The sequence below is a fragment of the Babylonia areolata genome, chromosome 19 (assembly GCF_041734735.1).
Source record: "Babylonia areolata isolate BAREFJ2019XMU chromosome 19, ASM4173473v1, whole genome shotgun sequence".
Classification (NCBI taxonomy): Eukaryota; Metazoa; Mollusca; class Gastropoda; order Neogastropoda; family Buccinidae; genus Babylonia; species Babylonia areolata.
In genome coordinates this window covers 38,014,722-38,022,221 of record NC_134894.1, presented here as the reverse complement: position 1 = coordinate 38,022,221, position 7,500 = coordinate 38,014,722, and the positions used below count along the sequence as shown (strand labels likewise).

At 45.2% G+C, this 7,500-nt stretch overlaps 1 protein-coding gene across 2 annotated transcripts in view; it reads left to right on the top strand.

Moving 5' to 3' along the window:
* LOC143294303 (RNA-binding motif, single-stranded-interacting protein 3-like) overlaps positions 1-7,500 on the top strand; it is a 68,393-nt gene that overhangs the window by 34,332 nt on the left and 26,561 nt on the right. The window contains exon 1 of one of the 2 annotated variants that reach the window (XM_076605748.1): positions 6,826-7,254. The exons of the other annotated variant lie outside the window; for it this stretch is intronic. The gene's annotated coding sequence lies outside the window, so the exon portion shown is untranslated. Of the gene's footprint in view, positions 1-6,825; positions 7,255-7,500 lie in introns of those variants that run through there. 2 annotated transcript variants of the gene reach the window in all.

Genomic DNA, 7,500 nt, shown 5'->3' with positions numbered 1-7,500 from the left:
GTGGTTTGTCAGTATCAATCATCATTGTCATCAGTCGTCTTAATCGTTCAGTTAACAACGCTACCATTACCACCATCACCCCTATATGTACCACTATCGTCGTCGTCGTCGTCATCATCATCATCATCATCATCATCACCACAATTATCACTACTATCACCACCACCACCACTACTACCACTTTTACCAAATCCACTATCGTTAAAATCATTATTACTATCAGTTGCAAGGTGCAGTTCTTTGAGACTCTTTCTACACACACAGAGACACAGACAGACACATGTACACACACACACACACACACACACACACACACACACTCACTCACTCATACACACACACGCACTGCCCCCTCCCTTCACCCTTCTTCCCTCCCCACACACACTCACACTGTACAGAGCACCGCCGTGACAGACCGGCTGAGACTGGAGAGAGAGAGAGAGAGAGAGAGAGAGAGAGAGAGAGAGAGAGAGAGAGAGAGAGAGAGCGCAGCGTGTATATAAATCTGATGCAGCAGGAGTAGTCTGGATGACAGAGGAGATGTTAGTGGCCTGCTGAAGTTGAACCCCATTTTACTCCTGGGCTCAGTTCAGGTCTCGGTTGAGAAGTGCGCCAAATCTGTGACCACGTTCTTGAAGACAAGGAAATATAACCGTGGCTTACTGTGAAAAGGACTTGTTTGCTCAGGATTCAGTCCCTTGTTTTGACGGGCGCAACAGCCGAGTGGTTAAAGTGTTGGACTTTCAATCTGAGGGTCCTGGGTTCGAATCTTGGTAACGGCGCCTGGTGGGAAAAGGATGGAGATTTTTTTTTCTATCTTCCACTAGTCCCAGGTCAACATAATTATGTGCAGACTTGCTAGTCCCTGAACCCCCTTCGTGTGTATACTACGCAAGCAGAAGATCAAACACACACGTCAGTCAAAAGATCCTGCAATGCATGTCAGCGTTGAGTGGGTTGTGCCGGAAACAAGCACTGTCATCAAGTACCCAGCATGCACGCCCCCGAAAACGGAGTATGGCTGCCGCTTACATGGCTGGGTAAAAACGGGTAGTACACGTCAGTAAAAGCCCACTCGTGTACATGCATACGAGTGAACATGGGAGTTGCAGCCCACGGATAAGAAGTCAAGAAGAAGAAGAAGAAGAAGAAGAAGAAGAAGAATTCCCGGGCCTTTTTGTTGGGGTCCGGGGTTTCTTCTTTTACTTTTACTTTACTTTATTCCCCCATTATTCTTTCTTGAACTCGAACGAACTTGACTGAAATAATTCTTCTGACAAGATATAATGGCGACACACTACGATAGTTCTGGGGTGAAAGCACTCGACCACATCGCTGTACTCTGCCGCAGCTTTTCAAGTGTCGTTGGCTTCCATAGTGTTTGACACGAGAGAGAGAGAGAGAGAGAGAGAGAGACAGACAGACAGACAGACAGACAGAGGCAGATAGACGAGAGAGAGAGAGAGAGAGAGAGAGAGAGAGAGACAGACAGACAGACAGACAGAGGCAGATAGACGAGAGAGAGAGAGAGAGAGAGAGACAGAGACAGAGACAGAGACAGAGAGACACAGAGAGAGACAGAGAGACAGAGACAGACTGATAGTCAGAGACAGAGAAACTAAACAAAACCCAGCTGTTGTGTACTTGGAACCATTGAGTCTGGGATCTTTTCGCCGTCCCGCTAAAGGCGTGCATGTATGTATACACGTATGTATGCCAGTATACATGTATGTATATAGGTAGGTAGGTAGGTAGGTAGGCAGGGAGGAATGTATGCATGTATGTATGTATGAAATATTATCATTATTTTTCTGTACGGCGTGAAGCCACCGCAACATCGTCTTAATGATTAAGCTGTTGTGCTTTCCAGCCTTCCTGGTGAGACATCCGTTTATGTGGCTGTGTTTATGTGCTGTACGTGCTATGCAGCCTCCTAGTTTCGTCATTTTGGAGGATTCCAAAGGATAGAGAGAGGAGGAGAAGAGAAAAACAACAACTGCGTATGCCGCGGTGTAACTGACTTGCAGATAAGATTAGTTTAATTGGGTTGTTGTCAGTTTGGGGTTTGCAGAGAGGGAGGGTGAGGTTATATAGAGACATACACTGACACAGTTTGGCCAAGTCAGTTGGGCTTGTTTTGTTTTGTGTAAGTTGTTTTTGACTGTTGTAATGACCCAGTTTTTTGGGTGTTTTTTTGTTTGTTTGTTTGTTTTTGTTTTTTTTAACTGTTCCGTGGAGTTAGACTCTGCTTGTGTGTTGTTGTTTTTTTTGTTTTTGTTTTTTTGTTGTTTTGTTTTTGTTTTTTGTTTTTTTTGGAGGGGGGTGTAGTGTGTGTGTGTGTGTGTGTGTGTGTGTGTGTGTGTGTGTGTGTGTAGGGGGTGTTCGTGTGTGCGTGTGTGTGTGTGTGTGTGTGTGTGTGTGTGTGTGTGTGTTGTGTGTGTGTGTTGTTGTTGTTGTTGTTTGCTTAAGGAAAAACTGCATGAGTCTGTGCAAATCTCCCCCACACCCCTGCCCATTTTGTTTTGCTGCCCCATCATCTACACCTTTCAGTAGCATTGCTCCCACGCCGCTCATTTAGATTCCCCCATACACGGCCACACCACACTGACCCGGGCCTGGTTCGAGTGTGCAAATCTTCTTAGTTCTATCATACTGTGAGCGAATTGAATATAACTGCCGAGTGTTTGCGTATTATACTTACACTGAGAGTACGTGTATGTATATAATTGTGCATCGAATACTTTGCAAAACGGGAAGGGTGTTTTAATTGACCGACGAACGTACAGTACTGCAAAGAGTTGTACAGTAGGTCGACGCTGACTTATATAGCTTACACTCGGCAAGACTCCATTTAAAACTACAGTGAAACAAGAAGTGTGTCACAGGTTTTGATTAAAACTCCTTCTATACAGCGGCCGGGAAACTTTATACATATTCAACTGTGGCGTTCATCGGGGGAAATGATAGGCCTATTGTATTGCCCTGTACACAGGGAACCTTTTAACAGGAAACCTGTGTTTGGTGAATAATCCACAGCTGACAGGTGTGCATAATTTAGAGACTGGGAGAGAGAGGGAGAGAGAGACTGAGAGAGGGAGAGAGAGTTTGTTGAGAAACACACGCGATATATACTGTTTTGTTTTTTTAAATTTTTTTTTACCGTCAGTGTCCCATGTAATATTGATGTAACTTGTAAGCTAAACCGCCTTGAGATCATTAAAACTATAATTTAAAAAAAAAGCGCTTTAAAAAACAAACTAAAATCAAAGACGTGTATTGTAGTATTTTTGCTATAATGATGATGATGGTGATGATAGTGATGATGATGATGGTGATGATGATGATGATATTACTGCTGTGCTGAACAGAAAGTAAAGATGGGGGGGGGGGCGGCCTCGGGGATTGGAAAGGGATGAAGGCCGGTGAGAGAGAGAGAGAGGGGGAGGGAGAGAGAGAGAGGAGGGAGAGGGAGGGAGCCGGAGAGAGAGAGGGAGGGAGGGAGAGAGTGAGGAAGAGAGAGGGAGGGCGGGAGAGAGAGGGAGAGAGAGAGGAGGGAGAGGGAGAGAGAGAGAGGGGGAGAGAGAGAGACAGACAGAGGGAGAGAGAGAGACAGACAGACAGAGAGAGAGGGACAGAGAGAGACAGAGAGAGAGAGAGAGAGACAGAGAGAGAGACAGAGAGAGAGAGATTTTCACTGGAAGCAAACCTGTGAAGTGTACGTAGCTGCGTGAGCATTTACGGACTGCCGTAATTTATGGATTTACGAACACACACACACACACACACACACACACACACACACACACACACACACCGGCTAACTCAGTTCTTTCCATCTGTCCTTTTTTATTTTTTTTTTTATTTTTATTTTTTTTTTGATTCAGTCGCTTTGCTGTGTACTGCTTCTCTTTGAGTTCAACAAGACTCATTCTGTTTTGTTTATCTGTGTATTTATCTAGCCATGGCTGTATATGTAAAAAGCTGTGAGCAAAAAAAACCCCAAAAAAAGAAAAAAAGAAAAAAGAAACACACACAAAAAAATTCATATAGCCAGTCTTCTGTATGATAACAACACTGGGAGTCCTTGTTTTCTCTCTCTCTCCCCCCCCCTCTTCTCCCTCCCCCTCCCCCTTCCTCCTCCTCCCTCCGCTCCCCCGTTCCCCCTTCCTCCACCCCCCACCTACACTTCAGTCTGCCTAAACATAATAATGCTCACTGCGACAAGAAGCAATTTATGAAGGAAGGAAGGAAAGAAGGAAGGAGGGAAGGAGAAAAAAAAAGAGGTATAAAACATTTGTTTTGGTGTGTGTGTGTGTGTGTGTGTGTGTGTGTGTGTGTGTGTGTGTTTCGTTCAACTTCCAGCAAGCACCCCATCTACTCCTATCCCTTCAAGAGCCAATGAATAGCAACTGTCAGCGGAGAACTGACTTCGGCTGATAACGTTGTCGGTGGTTCTCTTTTCTCCTGTGCTCTCTCTCTCTCTCTCTCTCTGTGTGTGTGTGTGTGTGTGTGTGTGTGTGTGTGTGTGTGTGTGTGTGTGTGTGTGTGTGTGTGTGTGTTCGCGGACTCGGCTCTGGTTTCACTCAACGGGCACAGAACAGAAGAGGAAAGTTAGTGGGGGGACACACTGGGATTGTGTTAGTAAGTTCTAGACGCTCTCAGTTTGTGTGGGCCACCCTTCCCTTCAATATTTTTCTTCCTTTTCTTTTCTTTTCCTCTTTTTGTTCATACTATTTTTTTTTCTGTGAACGTGCTTTTACTAGAGGAAGAAAGCCCCAGGTATTACAGTACAGGCTCATAGCGTGCATGGACGATGTGGAATTATATTGATTCCAGCACTGATTGTCTTTATTTGGAGTGTTATGTGTCGGTAGTTTGTTTCTTATTTTAGGTATGGTGTGTATGGTGTGAAGGTCCTCTCCCCCCCCCCCCCCCCCCCCCCCCCCCCCCCATTTTCTTCGGAGATGCTTCGTAGTAGCGTCTTTTCGACTTGCATATTGTTGTGTGTAACTCAGCAACATGTTTCCGTCTTCCCTGCCGGACTGCCGCACACACAAGTTCAGGCTGGTTGCTCCCCGGCCCGACCACCATTCTCCAATACACGGACATGTACATCTATGAAATTAAAAGACCGTGGCTACGACAGCGCTGTGTTTTATCACCCCTTGATTGTTCTGGGATATTTCTTATACAGTAAAAACAAAAACAAAAAAAAACAAACAAAAAAAAAAAACCCCAAAAAACAAACCCCTACATCCGGAAGACTCAGTCTGTTTCCGGCGAGTTCGATCGAGTTTTGTGTATCGGAGAATCAGTTGAGAGTGAATTCTGACTCAGTGAACTTGACATTGATGGGTTAAATACTATCGCTCAAAAGAGGCCAAGCCTTTATCAATTGATTTCCCACGTTCGTGTCAGTTTTGACTGAAGCCATAATAATTATGTTTCAAGAGTGTCATATCATTAGGCCGTCAGGCTTTTTGATACAAACTAGGCCACACGACAACTGATGCAATAACAGGACAAATGCTGGCGTGTTTCGAAAGTAATACAATACAATCAGAGAAAGAGAGAGAGAGAGAGAGAAGGAAGGAGAGAGAGAGAGAGAGAGAGAGAGGGAAGAGAGAGAGAGAGAGAGAGAGAGAGAGAGAGAGAGTGTGTGTCCACACAGTCAAGTGACATGTGAACCGGCGACCCAGGAAAAACAACGAGTGCAGACGAAACTGTAGCTCAAGCAAAAACAAAGAAAACTAAACAAAAAAAAAATAATTAAAATAAAAATTAATAAAAATCCGGAATGAAGCAGTCAAGGCAAACGACTGCTGAGGAAAAAAAAGGAACAAAGGGGGCAAAAAAAAAAAAAAAAAAAAAAAGAAGAAGCAAAGATAACCCCGAACGACAAGAGAGACACATCTGACGACAAGGCCCATGGATAGACCTCTTGTCAAACGTCCTACAAGTCAAGTCGGTCCCGCTGGACCTTCAACGAGCCACTGGCGCCCATGGAGGGAAACCTAGACCCCATGGGGTGAGGAATAGAGCCGGGAAACATCCGATACATGTTCTCCTGGGGGGATGGGGGTTGAGGGGGGGGGGGGGGGGGGGGGGCAGACAAAACTGATGAGCTTTCAGTGGACGCCGGGAAAACCGGGATTTGCAGTATTATGATTCGAAATCGGGTACCCCAGTGTGAGACAGACGAAAGATACAAGACAACGCAGACTAAGAGAGGTGTGTGTGTGTGTGTGTGTGTGTGTGTGTGTGTGGTGAATGCAGGACTTGAACAGATATCAGGGTGAAAACTTGAGGAAACAAACTGTGCTGAAGAAAAAAAAAATCGAAATTTACAATGATCAAACGACAAGAACAGCAACAAAACCTGACAAACGGACTATGAAAGTGGGCTGAAAAGACAAAAATAACAACAGAAAACCCCACCTTGTAATCAGAATATCAAACAAAGGCTGACAGACCATAAAGAAATACCGAACACAACAGTATACGTACGTAACAAAACGGCCACAAAACCTACTGTAATGATAATAATATGTACTTCTGCAGAACAATAATTCCCCTATCACGATACCAGGCCTGGTGGTGCAGTATTATCAGCAGCAGCCTGTTGTCACATGATGATGATGGCAATGTGTGTGTGTGTGTGTGTGTGTGTGTGTGTGTGTGATGGGGGGAGGAGGAGGGTGGGAGGGGACGAGGAGGGGTGGGCCGGGTGTTGGGGGGCGGGGGGGGGGGGGGCTTCAGGATGGGGGCGGTGCCAACACCACCTGTTACCGGCCTTCATCAACTTGGTCACACCACAAACCAGCAGCAGCAGGAGCAGCAGCAGGAGCAGTAAAGGCAGGCTACATGTGAAGTGTGCTTGCTTGTTCTGTTTCCTTGTCACTGCAGGCTGCTACAACCACTTGCTGCCTCTCCCCTCTCTGTGTGCCTGGAGCTATCGGCCTCTGCTTTTCCTTCACCCACGGCCCAACTGAACCACCAGTCCGGGAACTCAAGTTACACTGCACCAGGAGGAAACTTTTTTGTTTTGTTTTTGTTTTTAAAGAGTCGTCAGTTTTCGTGGAAACTACTCAGTCCCCGTGGTTTTTTTGTTTGTTTTTGGTTTTTACTATCATCTGTGTCTTCCTGCTGAACTCGGGTGGATAGCGTGGTCAGTGATAATAATTTGATTTTGTGTTTTTCTGATTTATGTGTCCAGTGAGTAACTTTCGATTTCGTGTTTCAACGTGTTGACAGGTATTGCAGATTTTTTTCTGATTTTTTTTTTTTTTTTTTTTTTTTGTTGTTGTTGTGAATATCGGGTGAATATCGCGGTTTTCGCATGTGTTGTTGCGAAGAAGTGTGGTGAATTTGAAATAGTGGAAAATTGTGGTGATCTTCGGTGTCTGTGAGTGTGTGTGTGTGTGTGTGTGTGTGTGTGTGTGTGTGTCAGTGTGTGTGTGTGTGTGTGTGTGTGTGTGTGTGTCAGTGTGTGTGTGTGTG